Raw genomic sequence first — 13,634 nt, 5'->3', positions numbered from 1 at the left:
TCCTCTTCTCGGTGTTTGAGGTTCCTCTATGTTTCTTCTTCGTCCCTGTGCATTCCTGAAGGCTGGCCCACGCATAACAGGTAGGGTTTGCAGAGCTCCTCTGGTACAGGCCAGGACCAGGGAAGGGTGGTTGCCTGAGGTGTGAGCTTCCCAAATTGCCAATTGGCCACCTGGCAGAAGTTCGGGAGGTGTGAACAATTGGCTAACACACGTGACTGCCCCCCCCCCCCTCCCCCTCTTGCCCCTTGTCTCTGAGGGGGTCCGCAATTGGCAAGAGACACTGGCAAATCTTCTTCTCAGACACTTTCTACTAAACAGAAACAGAATGTCTGAATGAGCATAAAGATTCAAAGACTCTACCAGTCGCACCTCAGTTCCTCGTGGTGTCGTGTACTGAAGGTGGTCAGTTCTTCGCTACAGTTAATCTGTTTATTATTCAGAAAGATTTAGATGCAGTTGCTGTCCCTGTAAAATCTTGCTCTCCTCTACGTAATGGGATTTTAGTTTGCAAACAAGTAGTGATTTTCAAGCCCAACAACTGATTATAGCATCTCTCCTCCACGGGTGTCCTGTTCGTGTCGAGGTCCATCGAATGCTGAATTCTTTGCACGATGTTATTTACACTCGATTGCTTGATGGTCTGACCGAGGGAGAAATCCAAAATTCTCTCTCTCATCAGGGCATAACTGCGATGCATTGGATAATGAAATTGGTTGGTGCCACCTTAGTTCCTACGTGCACCCATTTTCTCACTTTTGATTGAGTAGTGCTTCCATAAAAGATCAAACTAGGCTACGAAGTCGTCACAGTCCGACCGTACTTTCCGAACCCGATGCATTGCTACCAGTGTCAGTGTTATGGCCACACTCGTATGTCCTGTAAAAACGCTGCCAAATGTGTTACTTGTGGTAGGGATGCTGTTTCAATTGTAATTGAGACCGTGCTGCCTCATCTCGTGAATGTCCCTTGTATCTCAATGACTCGTCTGTTCAGGAGATCCGAGTGAAGGAAAAAATACCTTACCCTGTCACTCACAAGTTGTCGGCTAGTCGATAGCCCTGCGTTTTTCCATCTGGCACTTACAATACCGTCTTTACTATACTTCGTTTCGTGAAGGACGTGGCCATGCAGATTCGCGACCTCGAATGCAGCACTGCAGCTATTGAATCACCCAGTATCACAGCAATATCCCTGTCTCCTTCTCTTCCAGCTGCAATCTGAGCCAGCAAACCTTCGCCCTCAGCGGCAAAATCCCGTGCTTCACAACCGTTAAGCCGGAAAGGACGAAAGGAACCCTCCCGTGAAGACTTGTTCCGTCCCTACAGCCAACGAGCATCTGCAAAGGCTCTAAGAAATCGAGGCAAATGGTCTTCTCCTTCGCCGACACGGAGATCCTCTTCAGTGGTGTTGCCGTGTGATTCCATCACGTGGCAGACCTCTGTTTTGCCGGTGCGCACTGCTAACCATTTTTCTGCCGTGGAATCCACAGGATGATCCAGAGAGAATGCTGATGTGTCTGTAGGTCTCGTGGAACTAGGACAGGATCCTCCAGCTTCTGTGCCCTGTAGCAGTGAGTCTTTGAAGGTGGGCACTCAGTAGCCACTGGGGTGACAACCCTTCATTTTATCTCACCTCCCCTTTTCCTATTGTAACTCCCCTCCAGTGGAACATACATGGCCTTAGATCCAACAAGAAGGAATTACGGCTGCTCTCGGAATCTCAGCGTCCACTTGTTTTCTGCCTCCAGGAAACAACATTGCGTCCTTGTGACCGCTTTGACCTCTCGCATTTCTTTCTGGTCTGGTTTGATCTGCCCCTCCCCCCCTCCAGGGTGGCCTTCTACCTCATGGGGGAGTCATGCTGCTCATCCAGGATGACTTTCATATTCAAACCTTCTCACTGAACACCTGGTTATAAGCTATTGCAGTCCATATTTTCCTTCCTCACTTCACCTTTTCTGTTTGTACACCTTTTCTGTTTGTAACGTCTACATCCACCTGTCACCAGGTCAGACTTACTCCAGCTTATTGGTCAACTCTCTCGTCTCTTTTTGCTGCTTGGTGGCTTTATCTGCACACCATCCCCTTCCAGAACCTGCCTGAGAGATGCCCTCTTGGCTGACCTTCAGTCAACTTAACCTCATCTGCCTTAATGCAGGAGCACCCACGTTCCTTTCAGACTCCACGCACACCTATTCGTATTTGGACTTCTCGTGCTGCACTGCCCAGTTTGCCCACCGTCTCGAGTGCTCGGTTCTCTCCGGCACGTGCTCGAGCGACCGTTTCCTATGTGCTATCTGTTTGCTAGCTCCTACGCACCTACGTGTAAACCCGACGGGCAGCTTTTGAAGGCTCTACTGCTCCCTGCCGACCTTTGACGAGCATTTCCTCAGTTGTGGTGATCGGGTAGAATACCTTACAAATGTTATCCTCACCCCTGCAGAATGTGTCATTCCTCGCACTTCATCTTTACCGTGCCCTGTCCTGGCCCCTATATGGACTGAGGCGTGCCACGATACAATTTGCACGTGGGGACGTCCCCTCCTTGTTTTAACTGTCATCCTACGGTGGCAAACTGTATTCGTTACAAACAGTTGTGTGTGCAGTGTCATCGTGTTCTTCCGGATAGCAAAACGGCTAGTTCCACTCCCTCTCCTGTCATGTGGGCCAACCTCCAGTGGCTCTGTGGGACCCAGGTCCATTCCCCAGTTTCTGGTGTGACAGTATCACACAATGTCACAGTGGACCCTACTGGTCTCTCCAACACCTCAGGCTGCTATTTTGCAGAGATTTCGAGTTCCACCCACTGTCACCCTGCCTTCCTCCATTGGAAACGAGTGGGGGTGGCTCGGGTGATACTCTCCTCTCAGAATCGTGAATTCTGTAGTGCCACCTTTACTGGGAGAGAGCTAGATCGTGCTCTCACTTTATCCTTTATCCCAATCTTTTGCCGTAAAGTCGGATGATGTTCACATCCAGATCTTGCAGTACATTTCTCTTGTGGACAAGCACTTTCTCTTTCATAGGTACAGTAGCATCTGAGCAGATGGCACGTTTCCAAGATCTGGCACGAATCCCCTGTCATACCCGTACTTGAGTCCAGTATGAACAAACACCTTCCTTCTAGCTACTGCCCCATTTTTCTCACCAGCTGTGTTTGCTAGATGATGGAATGTATGTTTCCTACCCGGCTGGTACGATGGCTCGAGTCTCGCAATTTGCTAACCACTGCACAATATGGATTTCGAGCACACCTTTCTTCAGATGACCGTCTCATCACTTTGTCAACCTGTGTCCAGACTGTGGCCGGGTTTTTCGATTTGGAGAAAGCGTATGTCACCTGCTGGAGAACTGGTACTCTCTGTACTCTCTACACATGCGGCTTCCGAAGAATTTTTAAAAGACCGAGTTTTCTGGTGTGCGTGGATTCTGCCTTGTCGGACACCTTTATACGGGAAGCCTCAGGATTCCGTTCTGAGTGTCGTCCTCTTTCCTATAGCCACTAACCCTGTTATGACCTGTTTCCCGCCGGCCATCTCCGGCTCCCTTTTCGTTGGTCATTTTGCACTTCTCCACGGACTTGCCTTCTCGAGTGGCATCTTCAGTGGTGTCTCGATCGTATTTACTCGTGCAGAATTGACACTGGCTTCTGCTATTCCACTGACAAAACTGTTACTATGAATTTCTGGTGGCACGATGGATTTCTTCCACCTTCTTTACATCTTGGACCTGTTGCTCTTCCTGGGGCTCATGCTTGATAGGAAAATTTCTTGGTCCTCCCACGTGTCTTACTTGGCTGCCCGCTGCACGCGGTCTCTCAATGTCCTGTGTGTCCTAAGCAGTACTTCCTGGGGAGCAGATAGTACCACCGTCTTCTGTTTGTGCCAATCTGTTGTCCATTAGAAACTAGACTGTGTGTGTTTCGTTTATGCATTTGCTCACCTCCCCCTTATGCCGTCTAAATACAATCCACCATTGTGGAATCTGGCCGCTGGTGCCTTTTGCCTAGCCCACTTGGAAGTCGGTGCAGAAGCTACCAACCTGCCGCTGTCATACCAGTGTTATGTTCTACTTAGCGGATGTGCGTGCCATTTGTCTACATGTCCAGCCATCCGTCCTATTCCTCCTCCTTCGATGACTCCTTTGACGACCAGTATGGGGTGCGTACCTCTTCTGTTATCTCATTGGAGTTCGCTTACGACTATTGCTTTGGCAGCTTAACTTCATGCCATGTGCCACTTTCCCGATGTGTGTGAACCCTTCACAACCTCGACTTTACCGAGCGAGGTGGTGCAGTGGTTAGCACACTGGCCTCGCATTCGGGAGGCCAACGGTTCAATCCTGCGTCCGGCCATCCTGATTTAGGTTTTCCGTGATTTCCCTAAATCGCTCCAGGCAAATACCGGGATGATTCCTTTGAAAGGGCACGGCCGACTTCCTTTCCCGTCCGATGACCTCGCTGTTTGGTCTCTTCCCCCAACCAAACCAACCAACCAACCAACCTCGTCTTTATGCAGTGGTCCGTGTTTACCTCAGTCTTCATTCGCTTTCTAAGGAAACTACTACAGATTTTATCTATCATTGTAAGTTTCTCAGCCTTCACACGAAATTTAGTGATAATACCTACGTGTATGCTGATGGCGCTCAGATCGATCGTGGTGTCGGACGTACCTTTGTCATTGGCACTGACGCTTTGTGTATCGGCTTCCAGAACACTGCTCAGTACATACAACAGAGCTCTTCCCTCCGTATGAGGCCACACAGTATTTTCCGGCGGCACTGACTTTTCTACTGTGTCATCTGCTCCGATTCTCTCAGTGCCCTTCAGATCCTCTGTGTGCCGTACACAGTCCATCCCTCAGTGTAACAGGTCCAAGAAAGCTTCCACTTACCGTATTTACTTGAAACTAAGCCGCACTCAAATCTAAGCCGCACCAGAAAAATGAGACTCGAAATCAAGGAAAAAAAATTTTCACGAATCTAAGCCGCACCTGAAATTTGAGACTCGAAGTTCAGGGGGAGAGAAAAGATTTAGACCGCACCTCAAAATCGAAACAAAGTTGGTCCATTGTAATATGAGACACAATTTAGGTCAAATGAATGACGATACAGCTACAGTAGTTTGGTTCGAGTCGTAAGCTTAGCAGTTAAGCTTTACCAGGTAGGCATTGCTATGCGTCAGGCGCTCCATCAGTATTTATACGGCTACCCTTCCTTTTTCACGTGCTTCGTCTGGTTTGAAGCGATCGCTTATTTTTCTTTGATCTGATAAGTGCCGTTCTCATTGCTATAGGTGTTTACGTCACTCTAAGCTGAAAATGCATTACTGTACTGTGTCATGCATTGTTTGTCGCATTCTGATAATGAGTGTTTACAGCCTGTTGCCGCTCGCGGCATGACTTGCTTTTGTGCACGCTTCTGCCGCTTACAATTAAAAGAAAAGAGAGGAATCATCTCATTAGTGAAACAATGGCAAGAGACTGCTATTTGTTGTTACTTACACTGCTGCTTTGTTTGATAATGATAAACAAGAATCAAATAATAGACTGCGTATGATAGAAGATGTTCCAAACAAGAGTTTATCGAAAAATTTTCTCCGTTTGAAAATCTTTGCAGACGCCTCTTTAGTGCATTACATTCTGCACAGAAATTAAGAGTCATCTTAGATTTAAAAATCTAGTCAGTTGCCGTGCTTCATTTCTGACTGTGTCACTATTCGGCATAAGAATAATACGAATATAAACATGGCATGATATGTATATTCTTCCGTGTTTGCTGTTGTCTCACTCTTAGTTTCGTAGTTTATTAGGCAGACAGGATTTAAATGAGATAGCAGCAAACACGAAAGAATACATGGCAAAATGTTTACATTCGTATTATTCTTATGGTGAAGAGAATACTGCATGTGATTCACAGTTCATAAAAGTTCCTGTTAGCAACCATCTCTTCTCACAGGTAGGAAAAAATTCAGAATGTAGAGTTAGCCATATTGACAGACAAACATCCCAAATAGTCTTGCCAGTCGGATTTTCGTAGTACATTGAAAGGCTGCTACATTTGAAGATGAACAATACGGAATTTGTATTTACTTTGTTGGATAATGTATGACAATGCAGTGGTCGAATCTCTTCACTGCTTCTTTTGTCGTCACTGCTTTTCGCGGCTTTTACGATAATGTCGTTCGAGGAAAACAAAGACTTTTGGGCGTGTTTCATTAATATGAACAGAGAATGGCCACATTTGTGGGAGATAAAATCGAAGGACTATTCCGATAGGAATATGAGGAACAGAGCCTACAAAGTTCTTATAGCTAGGTGCAGAGAGATAAATCATGCAGCCGACAAGGCGTCTGTTATTAAAAAAATTAGTTCTCTACGAGCGTCTTTCCGGCGACAGTTTAGAAAAATACGGGACGCTAAATTGGCAACTGGAAGCGCTGCTGAAAAGGTGCCAGAACCGACGCTTCGGTACTACGATCTCCTGCAGTTCACCCTGGATCGAGAAGAGGTGCGATGTGAGATATCTTCACTAACACGGGGGAGGACTCTGGAGGATGACCAGACTGAGGAAGTAAATGATGAGTCAGATATTGATGTTGTAAGTATACAAACACATTTATGTATTAAGTATACAAAGTGTAAATAAATGTTGCTCTGGACATAAACTCTAAATGATCAAAGTTTCTTGAAATTCTAATTCATTCATGTCACTGAAATATTGCTCGTGTTTTCCCCGCACTTCCTCTGCAGTAACTGTGCCGGTTTGTTGTGTCGTATCGAGTCTTAACATTTGTTGACTACCTGACTGCAAGTTTTTATCAGTAAGGTTTACAATATGTGAGTTATTGCAATCAGCGGCAGTATGAATGTAATTAGGGCTTTTCTTCCTTAAAAAGTTGTGCAAAACTATACGTGCAAGAACGATTCCGTCAACAGTGTTTACGTCGACCGCTATTGGCGTTAATAACACTCAAAAACTGTTTGCCATTATTCCAAAAGCATTCTCAACTACCCGCCGAGCTCTGCTGAGCCTGTAATCGAAGATCTTTTTCTCCCTTGTTAAGTTCCTTTGAGGATACTGTTTCATTAAATTCGGCATCAAAGGGAGAGCTTCATCACCCACGAACACAAATGGCACTGTAGAATCCACTCCTTCCAGATAAACGGGATCTGGTAAATTTAGAGTTCCAGATACTAGTGAAGTGTAGAAGTCTGTAAGCTTTAGAATACCACCATCTGACACTCGACCATTCGTACCGGTACGAACGTATATAAACTCCTAGTTTGCATTTACAACAGCGAAAAGGACAACACTGAAAGTACCTTATAGTAATAGGAGCCACTACCGCAGGTTTTTTAATCAGGACATGCTTACCATCTGATGCCCCTAAACAGTTTTCAAAATTCCATAGTTCTTTAAACTGACGAGCAACGTTTCTCCAGTCTTCTTGAGATGAAGGAGTCTGAAATTAAAATTGATACAATTACCGAAATGCACGATTAAGTGGCAAAGTTGTACAAACAGTGAAGACACTGCATATTTTTGATGCAGACATTGTGCTTTCCAGGTGAACCTGTCACAGGAGCCACCTTCATCTGGAAGCCCACCAGCTGCAACGCCCACTACAGGGAAAAAGAGATGTGGTTGAACTCGGGAGAGAACATCATGGACGAAAAAGAGGTCTCAGTTAGCAAATATTGTGTCCCAGTACTTGCAGGCTGCTGACTCTACCCCTGACAATGATGCCAAAGTGTGGGTCTCGAGATTCAGGCAGTTACTGATAACGAACAAAAGGACGTAGCAAAAAAAATTATTTCGAATGTACTCTTTTTGGCAAAGAGGAGGAAATTAAGTTGTTGTTCCCAAATTTTTACACCTCACCCAAATCTGTATATGCATGTAATGCAATTTTCACCACAGTTTCCACTCCCATACGATTCAACACAATAGGATCACAATAGTAGAATATACGAAACAGGCGCGTATCAACAAGTTACACAACTGCAACCCCGTGGAAGAACATTTGATGGAGGCGCATGTAAGCCATCTACAAGTGATAGTCAGCAACATTATCTATATTACTGATTGTATTTTACAACAATAAAGATGAATTTCACTAAGAAACAGCATCAGTTTTCAATAACAATTTTCCCGTAAGCAACCCTATACGTTTTAGTCAAATTTATATGTCAATTCTGACTTTACCAATTAAATATTTCATTTGTGTGTACCAAACACGTTTCGTCTATTTGTGCTAGGCTTTCTGAGTGCCCAGTAACAAAAAGAAAATTAGATAATTATAAATATTCTGAAAAGAAAATTATTTTCTTTATATTACACTATACTTTTCTGAGGTCACGGTTATTTTTAGGTGATCTTGTATATTTAGTGCACGCTGCATTAAAAAATGTAACTCGCTTTGCTCAATCAGGTCAGGTTTCTTCCTTACCTCAGTATTCAGGTAGTGGCCTATTAGGTATATAAGTGATTCGAGCGTTCAAAATTTTTAGGTTTGTCACAAGGCAGAATTATTTCCATGTCATATTGCAGTAAGCTGGAAAATAGCATGACTTAAGTTTCCTGAGTGAAAGCAGTATTGTTACAAAATGCATCGAAAGTGCAAGAATTGTCCTGACCGATTTTGCTGCATATTGGATAAGTCATTAAGCCACACTAGAAGTTAAACACCACTCCTTTTGTGACGAAAATGTATCTTGAATTCTTTGGAGCTAAAGCATCTAATAAGCAAGACCTTCCCTTTCGTCTGGTTTGCACAACGTTAAGTCAAAAGCCCTCCTGAATACTCAGAAAATTCCACTTTCACTGCTGCACATTAAACTTAGTTTGATGAGGTTCTATATGATGGCAGTGAATAAAGAAACTTGGGCTTTTACTTTGTTAAAACAAATTTCCATGTTTCATTGAGGCTAAATTTAATGCAGGTATTTTTGATGGCCCTCAGATCAGCGAGCTTATGAAACACTCACAATTCGATGAAAGTGTGGAGGATACAGTGATAAATGCCTGTCTGGTATTGAAATCTATAATAAAAAATCTTTCTCTTGGCATATCTATGAGCCCAAAACGTGAAAATACTGTCTATAAATTTCGGCAAAACTTCAAAATACATGGTGTTCAAATGTCAATAAAAATGCACTTTCTCAGCTCACATTAGATTACTCCGCTGACACAACTGTGGAGACTATAAGCAGGGGCAGGATGAGCTTCATAAAGTGTATCAGAGTCGTGGAGGAAAGTTGCCAGGTTCGCTAGGATTAGAACATGCTTGTGGACTATTCTTGGTGCCTCAAGAGAGACATTCCAGTTACAAAATACGTACAAAAGTCTTTGAATAGAGCATTTCTTCCATAAAATGATGTTAATGTATGATCTCGTATATGTGATTTAAACTTCATCCAAATCTAAGACAGTTATCAAACCATAATCCGCATATTTATGTTGAAAAATTTCTTAAGTGCCTTATTTAAAAAATGAAATAGCAATAAAACCTGATCTGACTCAACAAAATGAGTTTCATTTTTTATTTCAGTGTCCATGAAATATTAAGAATCAACCTATAAAACAATGGCCAGTAAGACCACTGAAGATGCTTAACGTGAATAGGCGAAACGTGTTTGTACACACAAATGAAACATTCAATAGCGAAATAAGTTTTTTCTTATATATATGATGAAGCATAACTGAAGTAGCAACTGGAGAAAGTGTCTGCAAATATTGAAAACATTATTTGTAATTTGAATAAACTGTGAGCCCCTTACTCTTAAAAATATTGGCTGCCCAACACGTTTCGGGGATGATTTTTCCAAGCAGCTGAGATGAAATGGCACTGCTGTATTTCAGGTCTTCATAGCTTCTGCCTGTAGCCAGACACCGCAATGTTGCTACTAGTCGCTCCTCAGCAGTGATGGTAGCTCTTATATGCGTTTCTTTCTTTTCGATTTTAAGCCGTATGAGATCCAGTAATTCACAAAAAGTATTGTCGTCCATACGTAAGAAGTTTTTATAGTCTGCTGGCTCTTGAACTTGGAGAGTACAGAACAGATTTATGTGAGAAAACTTGATTTACCTCTCAACCATTCTTTCATCCATAAACGTTTCTTTTTCTTGTCTTCACCTACACATAACATCACTGCTGCAGGCACAGCAAGTTTTCCTTTTTGTTTTGGCACGGTGAGTGCTGCCACACGACTGTGCGCTCGCAGCTAGAGGCCGCCCAGCGGTCGGGTGTGGCCACACACAGCCCGGCTTGTCGGGGCTAGCGTTAGCGAGCGGTTTGGCGGACCAGTAGGTTTGAACAGTTTAGGTGCAAGTGTTGCGGAGATGCTTCAGGAACTCAAACAGGAATCCCTGGAGGGAAGGCGGTGTTCTTTTCGGGAAAAACTAGTGAGAAAATGTAGAGAATTGGCATTTGAAGCTGACTGCCGAACAATTCTGCTGCCGTCAACATACATCGCGAGTAAGGACCGTGAAGATATGAGAAATTAGGGCTCGTACAGAGGCGTACGGTCAGTCACTTTTCTCTCGGTCCACTTACGAGTTGAACTTACGAGTTGAACAGGAGGGTAGTGGCAGAGGGTACCCTCTGCCACACACCTTACAGTGGCTTGCGGAGTATCTGTGTGAATGTAGATCTTACAGTTATCAATAAGATTTCAAAGGTATGTCTGTGTCTTAGTGACAGTTATGGGAAAAACATATAAATAAATCGTCCACATAAGCAGTTACAAAATCTGTAGTACATACATCAAGACATGATGGACTGCACAGAGCTATTTACATCATTTACATTCAATATAATATTGTTAATGTAATGTCAGGTCTAAAATGTAGTCTATTAGTACATTAAGTTGAAAAAATGTGAAAATATGTCCTCATCGTTAATGTGAAAAGTGTCACAATCACAGTGTGTGACAAACATGGAGAAATGATGTCAGCAATCAATTGTGAATACAATAAACCCACTAGACATCACAAATAACTGTGTCCATAAATAGAATAATTAAAATAAAATTGTAACAAATAACATTAAGATGTCAGTCTGCATACACTGTTGTATATATATTTCACTGCACACCATGTCTGTGGCCTCCTGTGGAACTATAACCGTTATTTGAAAAATTAATCGATTGAGATAATTAAGAGATAATCCAAACCATAGCATAAACTTATGCATTTTATCTTAATTAGTCTATATATATTCGGTATTGTCAAGTTGGGGGAATGTAGATAATGCAGAAAGAGAATTACAACTTCAAACAGCCGAGATCGCTGTTGTACGGCATTTATTATGATGACTGGTTTCAGCACACTACATTACCATCATCAGATCTTCTGCAGTACATTGCATTGAATCTGCTCTGTACCACAAAAGATCTGATTATGGCAATGCTGAAACCGGTTGTTACAGTAAATGCTGTACAATGGCAATCTTGACTGTTCGAAGCTATACTTCTGTTTCTGCATTAATTAGTTTATTTTAATTTTATCTGCCCGTGTGACAGTTCGTCGAGTGAGTGTATACAGTGTGATTTGTGGGAAATGTCGGAAGGTTTGTTTTCTTAGTGCTTCTGAGTGGGTATGACGTTTAAATAATGTGGTAATAAGCACTCTTATGTCATGTACCCTTATGTTTTGGATGAGAATGTTTGATGACTGTGCTTGGTATAGTTATTCACGGCACGTGATTTTTAAATTAATGACGAAGACATAGCGACATGTTACTGGAGGTATCTACGAGGGCTGCCCAGAAACTAACGCACCGCATTTTTTTTTCCTCAGCAATTCTTAATTGAGCATAATGAGAATGGTGTTTTACCTACACACCCTATTTTTCCAGTTAATCCCCATCCCTGCCTTACTCCAGTGCGACACGGGCATGTGTGCCCTGTCGGTACCAATCCTTGTCTCGGTGGTGGAGCCAGAGCTTCACTGTGTGAATCACCTCCCCATTGTCGTCAAAATATCTTCCACGAATGGCATCCTTTAATGGCCCGAACCAGTGGAAGTCCGAGGGAGCTAGGTCAGGTGTGATACCCGTGGACGGTCTCCCCGACCGCTGCAAATCGTGGAGCTCCACCGAACTGCTTCCCGATAACCTCACACTCTGTGACCAGCGAGTAACCGTACTTCTGTCGACAGCAGGTGGTCCGTAGACTTCGCACGAGTGTTTGCGAACGTTCCCCACAGTTTCTTCTCTGCAGTGAGAAATTCAATGATGGCACATTGCTTGTAATGTACGCCACCTACAGACGCCATTTCGAAACTGTCCCGCAGCTACGCTATCTGTCAGAAGTGACGGTAACTTGGCACACTCATTCGGGAGACTTCAAATAACATTTCGCATTTGTAGCATTGTTTTTGGCTGAGAAAAAAATGAGATGCATTACTTTCTGGGCAACCTTTGTATTTTGTTTGTGTAATGATACATCCACTGTAGTTTCACAATTTGTGTTTGACTGTTTTCTTTGCTGTGATGTATTGTTACGTTTTCAGACACACCCGAGAATGGGCAGTGCCCATAACTGGTAGTGTGAAAGATAAGTTTTATACACAGTCCGGTGGAAAAATGTTGTTCTTCAGCTTATTGAGGCTGTGGGGCCCAAGCAGAAGAAAATATCCCGTACCGGCCACTTCATCTCTGTATAGCTACTGCAAATGACATCCACTCGAACCTGTGTAGTGTAGTCGAGCCTCGGTCTCCCTCTACAATTCTTAAGCCCTCCGTTTTCAAATGGTCAATTCTGTCATCCCTCAGGATGCCCCGTATCAAACAATCCCGTAAATTTCTTTTTTGCCGAAGTCCCAATCACGATCTGCTCCTAGTAGCTGTCAGTCCTACTCGTCAGCTCCTCAGCGTTCTACCACAGTGCCCACATTTCAGAAGCCTCGTATTCTGCTGTTACCTAGACTGCTTTTTGTCAGTGGTGCACTCCAGGTGGGTTGGTTGGTCGGTTTGGGGAAGGAGACCAGACAGCGTGGTCATCGGTCTCGTCGGATTAGGGAAGGAAGTCGGCCGTGCCCTTTCAGAGGAACCATCCCGGCGTTTGCCTGGAGTGATTTAGGGAAATCACGGAAAACCTAAATCAGGATGGCCGGACGCGGGATTGAACCGTCGTCCTCCTGAATGCGAATCCAGTGTCTGACCGTGCGCTCCAGGCAATTGCTTTCAGGAAACATTAGAATTTGTGGTATGTGTTAATGTTATTTGACTTTTTCAGAATTGGCTTTGTTTCTATTGCCAGTTTGCGTTTTATGTCCTCTTTACATCAGCCTTTATTTTGCTGCCTGTATGACACATCTCATTTACTACTTTAGTGCTCCATCTTCTAATGTAAATCCCTTAATGTGATTTCATTCATTGTGTATGTCAAATATAAAAGGGCAGTGCATCTGCAGAGCTGTCATTTGCACTGTGGTGACTTGTGTGAAAAGGGTTTGGACACGACTGTCGCCACACGGTGGGAATTGACAGACTTTGAACGCGGAACGGTAGTTGGACCTACAGACGTGGGACATTTCATTTTGAGAACAGGTAGGGAATTTGATACTTCGAGGTCGACGGTGTCGAGTGTGTGCCGAGAACATAAAATTGCAGGTATTGCCTGTCATCACAGA

The 13,634-nt window shown here is 43.7% G+C and overlaps 1 protein-coding gene across 1 annotated transcript in view; it reads left to right on the top strand.

The window, feature by feature from the left end:
• Positions 1–13,634, top strand: part of LOC126213359 (uncharacterized) — a 189,382-nt gene that overhangs the window by 36,654 nt on the left and 139,094 nt on the right. The window lies entirely within an intron of this gene.

The sequence above is a fragment of the Schistocerca nitens genome, chromosome 11, assembly GCF_023898315.1.
Source record: "Schistocerca nitens isolate TAMUIC-IGC-003100 chromosome 11, iqSchNite1.1, whole genome shotgun sequence".
Classification (NCBI taxonomy): domain Eukaryota; kingdom Metazoa; phylum Arthropoda; class Insecta; order Orthoptera; family Acrididae; genus Schistocerca; species Schistocerca nitens.
Note: the sequence above shows the minus strand (reverse complement) of the source record. Positions and strands in the feature narration are given on the sequence as shown.